The following is a 12,223-nucleotide window of genomic DNA, read 5'->3' on the forward strand; positions in this document are numbered from 1 at the left end:
GAGGAGAAATGCATCAGGAGGAAAAAAAAACTGAACGCTCCCCTTCTCCTTCTTCTTGTGTGTGTGTGTGTGTTTTTTCCTTCCTCCCCTTCCTTCAATGACAGCAGGAGCCAGCCGGGCGGTGCGGTGCGGTGCGGTGCGGTGCGGTCGTGGGGGGAAGCTTCCCCTCCGGTACGAGAAGGAAAAGGATTTCCCTGCAAGTCTGCGGTAAGGGGCGAACACAAACACAACAACAACACATGCACATCAATGCGACTCACACACACACACACACACACATGCAAAACAAAAAAAAAAAACACACAATACACAATGGTGTTGCCTTGGGGCTGCCGCGATAGCTCTCAGACAAACCCGGTGCGAGAGAGAGAGAGAGAGGGAGAAAGAGAGAGACCGTGTTTGCATGACAGCTGCGGGGCCAATGGAAACATGCATGCGGGCCCAGCTGCGTGAGGCTGCAGCCAATGGAAAAATGTGAAACGCGGAGCTGCTACTGGATCCCCGTATGGTAAGGTTAGGCTGGCTTGCAGCAGCCACACCACCGCCGCTGCTACCGCCGCTGCCAGTGCTGCTGCTGCTGCTGAAAAACTTCCAGCAGATTGATTTAAAAATAAAAATAAAAAAACATTTGGCTGCTGCAGTGGCCATTTTAGGTAAGAAGCGTCCCTTTAACTTTTGTGTGTGTGTGTGTGTGAAGGTGGAGAAGGCACGGAGGGAGAGAGGGGGGTGTCTAGACTCGGGGAAAACAGTGCGTGGACTCCGGCATGCGGGGCTGAATAAACTCGGCGGAGCTTGCACATTTATGTGGATTAAATAGAAATCGCCTCCTCCTCCTCCTCCTCCTCCTCCTCCTCTTTTCATCCCTCCTCCTCCTCTCCATCTCCATCTCCTCTCCCTCCCTCCCCTCCCCTTTGCTAATTTTTTATGCATTTTTCTAAACTGTCATGGCGATTTTGTGTCCTTGGAAATAAAAAAAAAGCAAAAAAAAAAAAGCGGCAGTGTGTTTTCGGGGGCTTCTCACCCCCGGGAGGAGGTAGAGATGTGCCGCCGGTGAAGGGAGCGTGTGTGTCCGCCGCGGAGGGAAGCAGGTGAGCGTGTTGTTGTTGGTGGTTGTTGTGTGTCCACCACTAAAAAAAAGGAGGTTATAGTTATAGTTTAGAATGTCAACGGCTGGTTTAGAATGTTAACGGCTGGGTTTAGAATGTTAACGGCTAGGTTTAGAACGTTAACGGTTGGTTTAGAACGTTAACGGTTGGTTTAGAACGTTAACGTCTGGTTAAGGGGGTTTAAGGAGAGAAAGAAAGAGAGGAAAGAAAGAGAGAGAGAGGTTTGTTTTTACCGGAGATGTTCGAGTCCGCACGTGTGGGAGCTGCTTTTGTGTTTTTATAATAAACCAGGATGACGTTACACCGCTAGCAACGTGCTACTAGCTCGTTAGCAACGGGGTGCTAACGTGAAATAGGACACAATGTCTCCGTGTCTCTGTAGGTGTGTGTGTGTCTGTGTGTAGTGTAGTCTTTCTTTTGTTATGTATTTTTATTTATAGGAACTTCTTCTTCCGTCTTTTCTTTTTTTGTTTTTAAGCTCTGGAGCTTTTTTTAGCTGAGCTAGCAGTGTGTTAGCCCCCTGCTAAGGCTGTGTTAGCCCCCAAAACATTTGTAGCCTGTTAGCTGTGTGTGTGTGTGTGTGTGTGTGTGTGTGTGTGTGTGCATAATGAGTCATGCCAGTTGTGCATTGACAGTCGTTTGTCCACACACACACACCTGGCCAGGTGTAAGGAGACAAAGGTGTGAGCTAACACACCTGTAAAGGAATAACTGCACAGATTCTGATTATTATCATTTTTGTGAAGGAGTGTTTGGATATACAGGATGCTGGAGTTTGCATCTGTCTTGAAAACAAGGTCGGGGGTTCGATTCCCAGCACGACCCCGGGGTCCTCGTTTATATAATCAGACTTTAAGGGTCAAGAGTTTCGCAGCCGGTCTGGCTTCAGTAATCTGTAACCTGCAGATGGAGTTTGCATTCATCTGTCTAGATAGATATAAAAAAATCAAATCAGATTTTATTTGTACAGGGAGTGACACCCTCTGTCTATAGATCCTTGGTTCGAGTGAGGAAAAACTCTTTAACAGGGGAAAAAAGGTGGAAGAAACCTCAGGAAGAGCCACAGAGGAGGGTTGCAGGTTCGATTCCCAGCACTACCCGGGGTCCTCGTTTATATAATCAGACTTTAAGGGTCAAGAGTTTCGCAGCCGGTCTGGCTTCAGTAATCTCTAACCAGCAGATGGAGTTTGCATTCATCTGTCTAGATCAGTGGTTCTTAACCTTGTTGGAGGTACCGAACCCTTCTTTAGTAAAAAAATAAAATATGATTTTTTTTTTTTACTGGTGCACAAAATGAACCGTGCATTAACATCACCTTGTTCAAATAACAAAACCAACACAGTGCATGAACTCACAACAACTTACCTCAGTGTGACTTCTGCTGTTGCCTTTGAGAGACCAGTTCAGATATGCGTGGCTTCACCTTGGCAAGTGCCAGTCTCATGTCATTTTCACAGCAAAGTCTGTTCCTTTTCTTAGTTTTTATGTCCAGCATCCTCGAAAACGATTGCTCACAAAGATATGTTGTAACAAATGGTATAAAAAATTCCAGGGTGGAGGCTCCACCGAACCCCTGAGACCGACTCACCGAACCCCTAGGGTTCGATCGAACCCAGGTTAAGAACCACTGCCTTAGAGGGTCAGGAGTGTTTGGATATACAGGATGTCAGGATGCTGGAGTTTGCATCTGTCTTGAAACAAGGTCGGGGGTTTGATTCCCAGCACTAACCCCGGGGTCCTCGTTTATATAATCAGACTTTAAGGGTCAAGAGTTTCGCAGCCGGTCTGGCTTCAGTAATCTGTAACCTGCAGATAGAGTTTGCATTCATCTGTCTAGATATATATAAAAAAATCAAATCAGATTTTATTTGTAAGTACATTTTCCTCTGAGGGTTTTACAATCTTGTACAGGGAATGACACCCTCTGTCTTTAGACCCTCGGTTCGAGTGAGGAAAAACTCTTTAACAGGGGAAAAAAGGTGGAAGAAACCTCAGGAAGAGCCACAGAGGAGGGTTGCAGGTTCGATTCCCAGTCCTCGTTATATAATCAGACTTTAAGGGTCAAGAGTTTCGCAGCCGGTCTGGCTACAGTAATCTGTAACCTGCAGATGGAGTTTGCATTCAACTGTCTATATATAAAAAAAGAAAAAGGTTGCAGGTTCGATTCCCAACACTACCCAGATGCTGCAGTGGGACGGTGGTCCAGCAGTTGAACGTCTCTACAGCCTTGTTGTGTTCTGCATGTTCCACTGACATTTAGTCTCTGGCTTTTATCCAGGGAGGAATTTTTTGGTGCTGAACCGAGCTGTGGATCGAACCAGCGATCATCTAATTCGTGGATGACCCGCTGTACCTCCTGAGCCAGCTCGTCTTGGTCTGTCTTGTGCAGACAGACGAGGCTGATTGAAGATGCCAGTGGACCTGTGTGTGTGTGTGTGTGTGCAGTCATCGTGCTACACCTTTTTACCGCCTGTTTGCAGAGCTGCTGCACTTTGACCCCGTTCAGAAGAAGTTGCTTGAGGTGGGCGAGTAGGGTGGAGGAGGAAAAAAAAAAAACCCTTACAACAACTTTTGTCCCCGTTCTCTGTTGTTGAGACAACACTGATACGGTTTGTGTATGTTAGAACACACTAAGCCACTTCTGCTATATTACATTCATTCAAAAAAATAATCATCTGTTCATACTCATGCAACATAAATACAGATGTTTTCTGTTTGGAGAGAAAACATCGAAGCATTGGCGTTGAGCACGTGACCTTTCTGTTCCAGCACTGCGTTACTCTGCTGATAATTTATGAGGTGATATTCAGTTGCAATACTTGTTTATGGTTGTCCACGTTCGAGCAGACAAAGTTTGGCTTTAAACTTTGTGATGATTAAAGGGAGGAATTGAGCCCGAAACTGGTAACTTGGGGCGACAGTGTGACCCTGAACGTCTCACGGGAGAGGCTTTCAGGAGCCACCTGTTGTGTGGAAATGCAAAGGCAAAGATGTCCGAACATACTGTAAGAAAACTCGTGTTTTCTCTACATTTGCAATGAAGTGATGAGTGATAAACAGTTATTGTAAACACTTTATAGCAATAACAACTTGTATTATTATTTTATTTTACTCTTTTAGAAAGACTCTAACTCTTCAGGTGTTGACGCTGTCACAGATGTTTTAACTGAACTTACATGTTAATCACTAGTTACCTAGTTGGTAGTTTGCAGTGTTATTGCTCCGGGCTGCGTTACATCCGCACGTGTTCTCATTTTTTGAATGGGTTGGGCAAAAACATAAAAAAAACAACCCCGCCTCCGAATACAGTCCAGAGTTCAACAGCACTGCAAACGGCAAAGATCAATAATAAATGCATAGTTGTGTGAATTCCTCTGTGAGAGCATCAATCAGGACTGAACGTTATTATCTCGACGAGCGGTTGTGTTGTTATAGATTTTAACGATAAGCGACCGCGGAGTGCGTACGAGCGCCGAGCGTTACGGGTTTGTTTCAGCCGGTACACGTGAAATGACAACTACCTGTTTCAAAGTGCAGGAGGACTGAAGTTTGGATGTCAGTATTTAAAGTTTCACTACATAGTCACATGTTTGGTTTGCTCTGCCCGCACAGTGAAAGGCTCATTATGATTATTCTGAGAACACAAATATATATATATATATATAAAAAAGACACTGTAGCTTTGCCCCAATTCCACACGACGCACCACAATTAAACCTCTAAAAAGATAATTGATATTTGGTTTCTTGGAGCTGTTTCCCTTCACAGGTCGTGATCAGCTCCTTACGCTGCACTGTGGGAGAATAGTGTACATGAAAACACACTCATGAGTCTAGTTTTGTTTTTAGTATGCGTATGGATTGTTTGGACTTAATTTAGTCTTTTTCCCCCCCCCAGTGTTAACACACAACATGCTCAAAGCCTGCTTTGAGTGGTTGTGTAGTCTGTGAATGAACAGGTTTTTTTGTACTTCTTCTTTTATTTTTTGCTTTAAAGGTTCAGTGTGTAAGATGTAGCGTCATCTATTGGCAGAAATATAATATAAAGTGTGTTTTCATTGGTGTGTAATCACCTAAAAATAAGAATTTCTTTAACATAGAAAGAGAGAGCGGCAAATCCTGGCGTCTGCAGCCTCATCGCTAGTTGCCGCCAAATCCTACACGGAGCAAATTAAAGTACTTTGTTACATCACAAAGCAAACATGCTGACTAATTTATTCATAACTTAATCTACAGCTGAATACTTGGCAGCACAGAGCAGAGTTCTGCTCGGTCCAAACCAATATCTCTCGGCGTATGATGCCATCAAACACCTTTTTCGTTTGTCAGGTTGTCATCTCAGTTTAAACCTGTATTGATGGTTTGAATCATAGTTGAGTCAACCAGAAAATGGAACAATGTCAATAGGTCGGTGTAATCATCGCTTGAGTGATTCGGTGTTTACAAACAAAGCTACAAAAGTTCAGCTTATAATAACAGAAGAATAATCGAATAGAAGAATTAAAGCCTTTTACTTGCATCCAGAGTGCTTTACATGTGTGCGGTGAAGTTATGCAAACTTTTCTCAGGCTCCTGATAATGGCAAAACTTCGAGCGTCACACACTCCCTCCACAGCTTCGGCATTCAGCTGCCAGTGTCGGTGGTTACCGTGTGAAACGTTTTAAACTTCAATACCCAGAAATACTGTAAAGTGACAAGTTCACACGCCGCGTTTCACCCAGGCAGAGAACGCTCTCCTGAAATACACACTGTCGTTAAGGAGATGGTTTTTGTCACGTCTGTGGGTGGAGACGGATGAAATTTTGCTCGAAGCAGGCGGGGTGAATCATAGTTTAGTGTCTCGTTTAGCGTCCCAATTAGTTGGAATGGTATGGCCCTCCTCGTTTCCTCCTCACTCGCTTTGTGTTTTGTGGCTGTGAAGAACTCAGACGGCGGTTTGAATGAGTGGGGGGGAGCTGGAGGATTCAGTTGTGACCTTAAATATAGCACACAATACTCTAAATATGTCAATGTCACAGCAGCAGCCGACTAGGTCAGCTCGGATGCTTGGCACGAGGAGAGAGGTAGATGCTGCAGAGGTTGAGATTTGGAGGTGATCATTGATTTATCTAATTAATAAACGAGAGCCGGAGTCTCGCTGCGTTGTAACCCAGGCTGCCACTGACAAACACTGTCCGCTCCTTTGTTTGTTCCCCCTCGTGGGAGCATCGTACAGCTGAAAGCAGGGACGGAGCGAGGAGGAGCCGTGTTCCATTTTAAAGACGTGCTCCCTCTCCCCTCTTTTGTGCACGGTAACACACACACACGTTTGTAAAAGGATGCGGAGGTGGGGGCTTGAATTTGGTCTGATTTTAGCACAGCCGGCTGCTCCCGCTCGTCGCCTCCCGATGGTTCTCAGACGGTTCTCAACCGTTGGGCTCTTCCGCTTCTTTTGTGCAAGGGCAAGTGGTTGAGCGAAGGGAATAAGGTCATTGAAGAGAGAACGGGTCTCCGAGACAGCCGAGAAGGATTTCTGTCTGCGGCTGCTGAGTAAAGTCTGCCGTGGCACCCACTTTTTTTTTTACAGGTGATAAAAATAAATCTGGAGGCTATTTATTCTGGAAGTGATTCCCACCGGCAATAATGAAACCGCAGGGAGAAAGTTTACAGTGAAAGAATAACAGACACATGCGCTTATCTAAAATAGATCTGCTCCTTTAAGATATTTTCATTATTGATTAATTGGAATGATTATTTTCCTGATTCAGGGTTTGGCAGATGAGCTGTCAGAAAAGGTGAAAAATGCCGTCATGTTGGAGCCCAAGGTGATTTCTGCAAATTGATTTTTTTTTTTTTTTGCCATCAATCCTAAATTAAATTTCCAACGATATAAGTCAGAGAAAAGGAGAAAATCTCACACGACACGAAGCTGGAACTAAAAAAATATTTGGCACTTTTTGCCGATTGTAAAAATAAAATCTATTAACTAATCGATTAGTCGGCTGATCATTTCAGCTCTAATTTGAAAGAAGACGCCTCGGTGCAACCGTAAGAATATTTTTAGATATCACTACATATCAACTAGGGCTGCCACAAGCGATTATTTTGATAGTCGACTAATCACTGATTATTTTTTCGATTAGTCAACTAATCGAAAAAATTATCGGTGATTAGTCGATTAGTCACGATTATGTTCGTCGACATAATCGTGACTAATCGCGGCAGCCCTAATATCAACATTTGGCAAATGTATAATGTTCCAACGTTTGCTATGTTAGTGAGGTATGAAGCCTTGTTTTGATCTCAACACTTCCTGTTTACCTTTCAGATTAAAGTGGACAGACATTTCTTAACAAGGCTTTTATTGTGAAACATTTGCCGGAAAACTTGAACTCTCAGGCAGTGGCTGAGTCACCCCGTGGTAACGTTTGATATTACCGGTCTAGTCCAGATCTTTGGCTTCATATCCAATCTGGTTTTTAATCTTCTCAAACCAGTTACCAGTCCAGCGCGCTCCTCCGTCTGTCATGGCCTCTTCTGATTCATGTCGTTTTGCGTTTTTCCTCACAAATTAAGTTAGTTAGTTACCCGTTAATTACAGATTAATGGGAGTCGGCCAAAAGTAACCAAACCTGACACCCTAAGACGAACGTTTCTGGATGTCTGGTTGTGTGGCTGGTGAGTTTGTCTGTTCTTTATTCACTTTCAGATGTGGACTTCCTTGTACAGTACACTGTGTGTGTGTGTGTTTGTTTGTGTGTTTGTGAGGCTGCAGCAGACGGTTGTTTCATTTCTGAAAGCGGCAAACTCTTGCATCAATATTCATGGGTGACAGGTGTGTTGGGATAAAACAACCTGGCACAAAACTTGGAAAAAAAAAAGAGAAAAGGAGCCACCACACACTTCCTCACTTAGATTAAACTGCTGTCACTTTTTGGGGGGATTTGAAATAAGATCAAGACGTCCACTCCACCTTTACCTCACCGCTCTGTTTTCTTACACTTCACACGAGTTTCAGTGTTCATCCGTTGTAAGACCTAGACGAATCGCTTAAATTCAACTGTCCTGTATTTCGTCTTCCAGAAGTTAAAAGCTCTGCTGGGACGTGATGTTACGCCTTTAGGATTCATGTGGTCAGTGCATGTTAGGGTGGGGACTGGTGGAGTTTGAATCCACAATGATGCTATCTCTTCGTCATTTTATGCCAGATTGCTGCTCTGAAACGTGGAGTGACAGTAAAGATGTGGGTAAGAGGTGGTGACACACAGATTCAAATATTATTCTCTACAGTTTAAACACGAATTGGAGATAATCGAGTGTTTTATTTAGAACCTCTGGTGTCGCTGGTTCCAGCAGGGTGAAGCAGTAACTCAATATTTGTTTGTTGTCTCTTCAGACAAACGCACTGTGACACATTTCTTACATTGAATTATTGTGATTCACAAGTCCATTTGTGTCTTAAAAACAAAAAAACTTTATTGAGCAGTATATAATGTATGATATTTATTCATTTGTCAGTGTCACAGCTCCCCATATTCAATCCAGACGATGTCATAATTGAAGATTTAGGACCAGGACTTCTGACTTGTTTGGCTCAATGTGTTATGTCTTATTACTTCTGTACAGTTTTTAATGTTCCTTTTTGATTGAGCTAGGCCAGACTGGGCCGGTAATACTGAATCTTACCATTTATTAACATCATAATAAATTATAATGATTGGATGAGTTCCACAACACCTTTTCTGCAAACGTTTCACAATAAGATCCTTGTCTACTGAAACGCCGGAGGGCTTTTAATTTGAAACAGGAAGTGTTGAGTTTGTGTTAACAGCGTGCAGCAGTGACTTTAACCAGGCGAACAGAAGCATGTTGAAACTGGCTGCAGATCGTAGTGACCATCCACTGAAGGTTTAACATCAATCTTACATCACTGCCTCTTGTCTCTATGTAACCGGCTGGAACGCTGCTTCAGTTGTTTTGCACGAAATCAGACAGACTTAAGCTCGTACACCCGACCGGACCGGACCGGCACAAACTTAAACTAACCCAAGTCTAGATCGAGTAGTGACCCGCTGGAGTAAAGTAGTGATGGGCCTATTTGACCCCTGTAACTAGGGGTGTGAACCTTTTACTCACAAAACGAACTGATTCGATCTCGATTCACAGCCTATGATCCGATTCAGGGACGATTAATAAAAAATACTAAACGATTCAGTTCGGTTCGGTACAAATTGACAACTTATCTCCCAAGCGCTTTGTTACTAAGAAGAAAGAGAAAATTTTTCATCCAACAGAGAAAATATAACTTCAGGCAACATAACCTTTACAATTTGCTTACCTGGAGTAACAGGTTCGTTGTACCTCCTGAGTATTTTATTGCCGCTCTACAAAGTTTGCAAATCGCGTGACCTTTGTCTGGCTTCCCCTCCTTCTTTAAGGATCCAAATGATTTCCATACCTTTCGATTTCAGGTGCGATGGGTTGTAAATCTCATCCACGTTGTCCGACATGTTGGTTGCTGCATTGACACCATGGATGTATTATGATTGACACACATGGTAAATGGTCACTGGAGTCTCGTGAGAGTTCACACACTGCAATAAATGTCTATGGACTTGAACGTGAACCAGTGGAGCTGGTAACCGATTCGTGGCTGTATATCTGGGCCATCGAACCGTTCACGGTGCATTTGAACCGTTCGGGGCTCCATGGACCGGTGCACTCGGATCGCATAGGTCACAGACGGATAACCGATCCAAAACGGATTATCTTTACACCCCTAACTGTAACATAACATAATATAATGTAATGTAATATAGATTACAGTGTCCATTTACTTAATCACATGTACTGTCCATTTAAGGAAACTGAGAATCTTTCCCGCCTAAAGAAGACTCGAGCCACGTGTGCGAGAGCCAGCAGCCTTAATAAAACACAGATGCACTTTGTCTGTACTGTAACCGAGGCAGTTTATTTGTTTAATATCACTAGATGACGATGATGTTATCATAATCGAGGTATTAACTTCATTAGCCTTTCCTAAAATAAAATTCCTGCCAGTGAAGTCGACTGACTGGACTGAATGTTGTCAGCATGAGGACAGATAAACATGTTAATGTAATGCTGGATAAAACTTGAGCTCGAGTGTCTCTTTATTTGTGTACACGAGCAGTATTTTAGGAACAAATTGCCTGATTGACAAATTACACAAAGTCATTTAGTGTCTCTATGGCAACAGGAGATGAAGTGACGAGGCGAGTGATGCTGCGTTGTCCTGTTTTCATACTGGTTCACTCTCTCTCTCTCTCACTCCGTGCTCACTTTCGCTCCGTGTCCTCCACATGTGACGCATCCTCCCACATGACAGATCACACATCGCACAAGCCCCGCCTCTCAGAGCGGAGCTCCGGCGTCGGCATCAGCGTCATCGCCGGGCCCCAAAGCATTTAACCGGCAGGCTCACCAGCTGTATGTGCATTTATTGCTCCGGTGTTTCTGCACTGCATTTCCCAGAGTCCCTCGGTGTGGGTGGTGAGCTGACGGCCTCAGCTTTCGATTCTCTGTTGATGCACATGTTTGATGAGCATGAATCACATCAATATTAACTCTCATTTTCAAGTGTTTGTGTGTTTGCAGCACTGGTCTCATCACCCTGACAGACAGACAGTCTTCCCTTACTTCAGTCAATGAAATCACTTCACGTTTAAGGATGAAGTGTCACACTTTTACAGATGCTAGTTAAGAGTCTGGTCTAAACTTCCGTGCAGATGCTGCAGCAGTCACCCTCCGCCGGTACAGCGAGACAGGTGGTGGGAGTGTCTGCTGCCGCAGAGTAGCGCGCCACAGATGCCATTTTATCATCCGCGTGTTCGGCAGCGAAAAGGGCGATTCTGCTGAATGTCATGTGCACGGTATGCAAAACATGAGGAGCACCTGCTGTTTCCGCGAAGCACGGTGAAGCCGGCTGACCTGCTATTGACATCACCTGCTCTGAATTCGCTTCAGCGTGCTGGTGGAGACTTTGATGGGGATGGAGAAGTGAAAAGAACGCATGAATGATGGAGCCAGTGCAGAGAATGAATTCTTTATTTACTGAATTATTGATGATTTTACATAAATACATGAGTCGGATCAATAAAGGATTTACCTATACTGATTTTAGGGGCTGATATTGTGAATTTTTGAGCTTTTCTTTGTGGATTTAGCAGTGATATGACCGTGAAAGGGGACTCAGGAGGCTGCTGTCTTAAACATATTTTTCAACTTGAACTTTTCAACTTGGAATACTTCACTTATTTCAACATATACACTGTCGACCAAGCTGCTACTCCTCTCTTACTCTGTGCTGCTGACACAGTATTGTAAATCACAGTGTTTGCTGGATAAACCTTGCAGTGACACCAATATACTACTGCATTATTTCTGCAGTACATGAATCCACCTGGTTAGCCTCAGTTTCAGAGACATTTCAGACTGACTGTGGACCAGTTGACTGGTCTGAATGTCTGATTGGTCGCCACTGTAGGTCGCTTCTCTTTGGTCTCGCTGCAGTGTTGCTGCTTTCACGTGATGATAAGATAATCACGATGACGATAAGCTAACCTGGAGGTAGGACGGGAAAGTTAAACTTCCTTCACCACCCGCTCTTTGCCGTCATGCTTGCTCGTGTTCGTGCTGCACGCCATCACATACAGCTTCTTTGTGTTTTGGTCAGAGACAACAAAGGTCAAAGTTAAATCATTTCAAGCCTAGTTATGCATTCCTGCTCCCCCCCATAGAAAAACAATGGCACAGCCAGTGTGTAGCTACCTTTGCTGCTGAACTTCCCTTCTGCTCTGCGAGCTTTCACCGCGACTCTGACGTCCGCTCTCACACTCGCTATGCAAACCCTGCTGGTTGGGCAGTAAACCTCAAAACTATGGTAATATGTTGCTTGTACCAAACAAGCATGCTCCCTTACATCTGGATAATATTATATTATATATACAATCAGTGATAAAAATCTCTTCTTACCTGGATAAAAATCTAAGGTTGAGCTTGAATTACCAGCGTACAAACCATGCACCTTCTTTGTTGTTTCTTTTGGTACACAAGGTTTCCTTGACTCAGGTTATTGGAGACAAAATAATTTGGCAGCC

General features: G+C 43.9%; 1 protein-coding gene across 7 annotated transcripts in view; it reads left to right on the forward strand.

Annotated features, from left to right (window-relative positions):
- The first annotated feature begins 249 nt into the window (after positions 1–249).
- chd6 (chromodomain helicase DNA binding protein 6) overlaps positions 250–12,223 on the forward strand; it is a 110,851-nt gene continuing 98,877 nt past the window's right edge. For 4 of the 7 annotated variants that reach the window (XM_027279689.1, XM_027279693.1, XM_027279695.1 and 1 more), the window contains exon 1: positions 664–1,088. The gene's annotated coding sequence lies outside the window, so the exon portion shown is untranslated. The other 3 variants (XM_027279691.1, XM_027279690.1, XM_027279694.1) reach the window with 3 other exon arrangements.

Source organism: Larimichthys crocea, chromosome VI (genome assembly GCF_000972845.2).
Source record: "Larimichthys crocea isolate SSNF chromosome VI, L_crocea_2.0, whole genome shotgun sequence".
Classification (NCBI taxonomy): Eukaryota; Metazoa; Chordata; class Actinopteri; family Sciaenidae; genus Larimichthys; species Larimichthys crocea.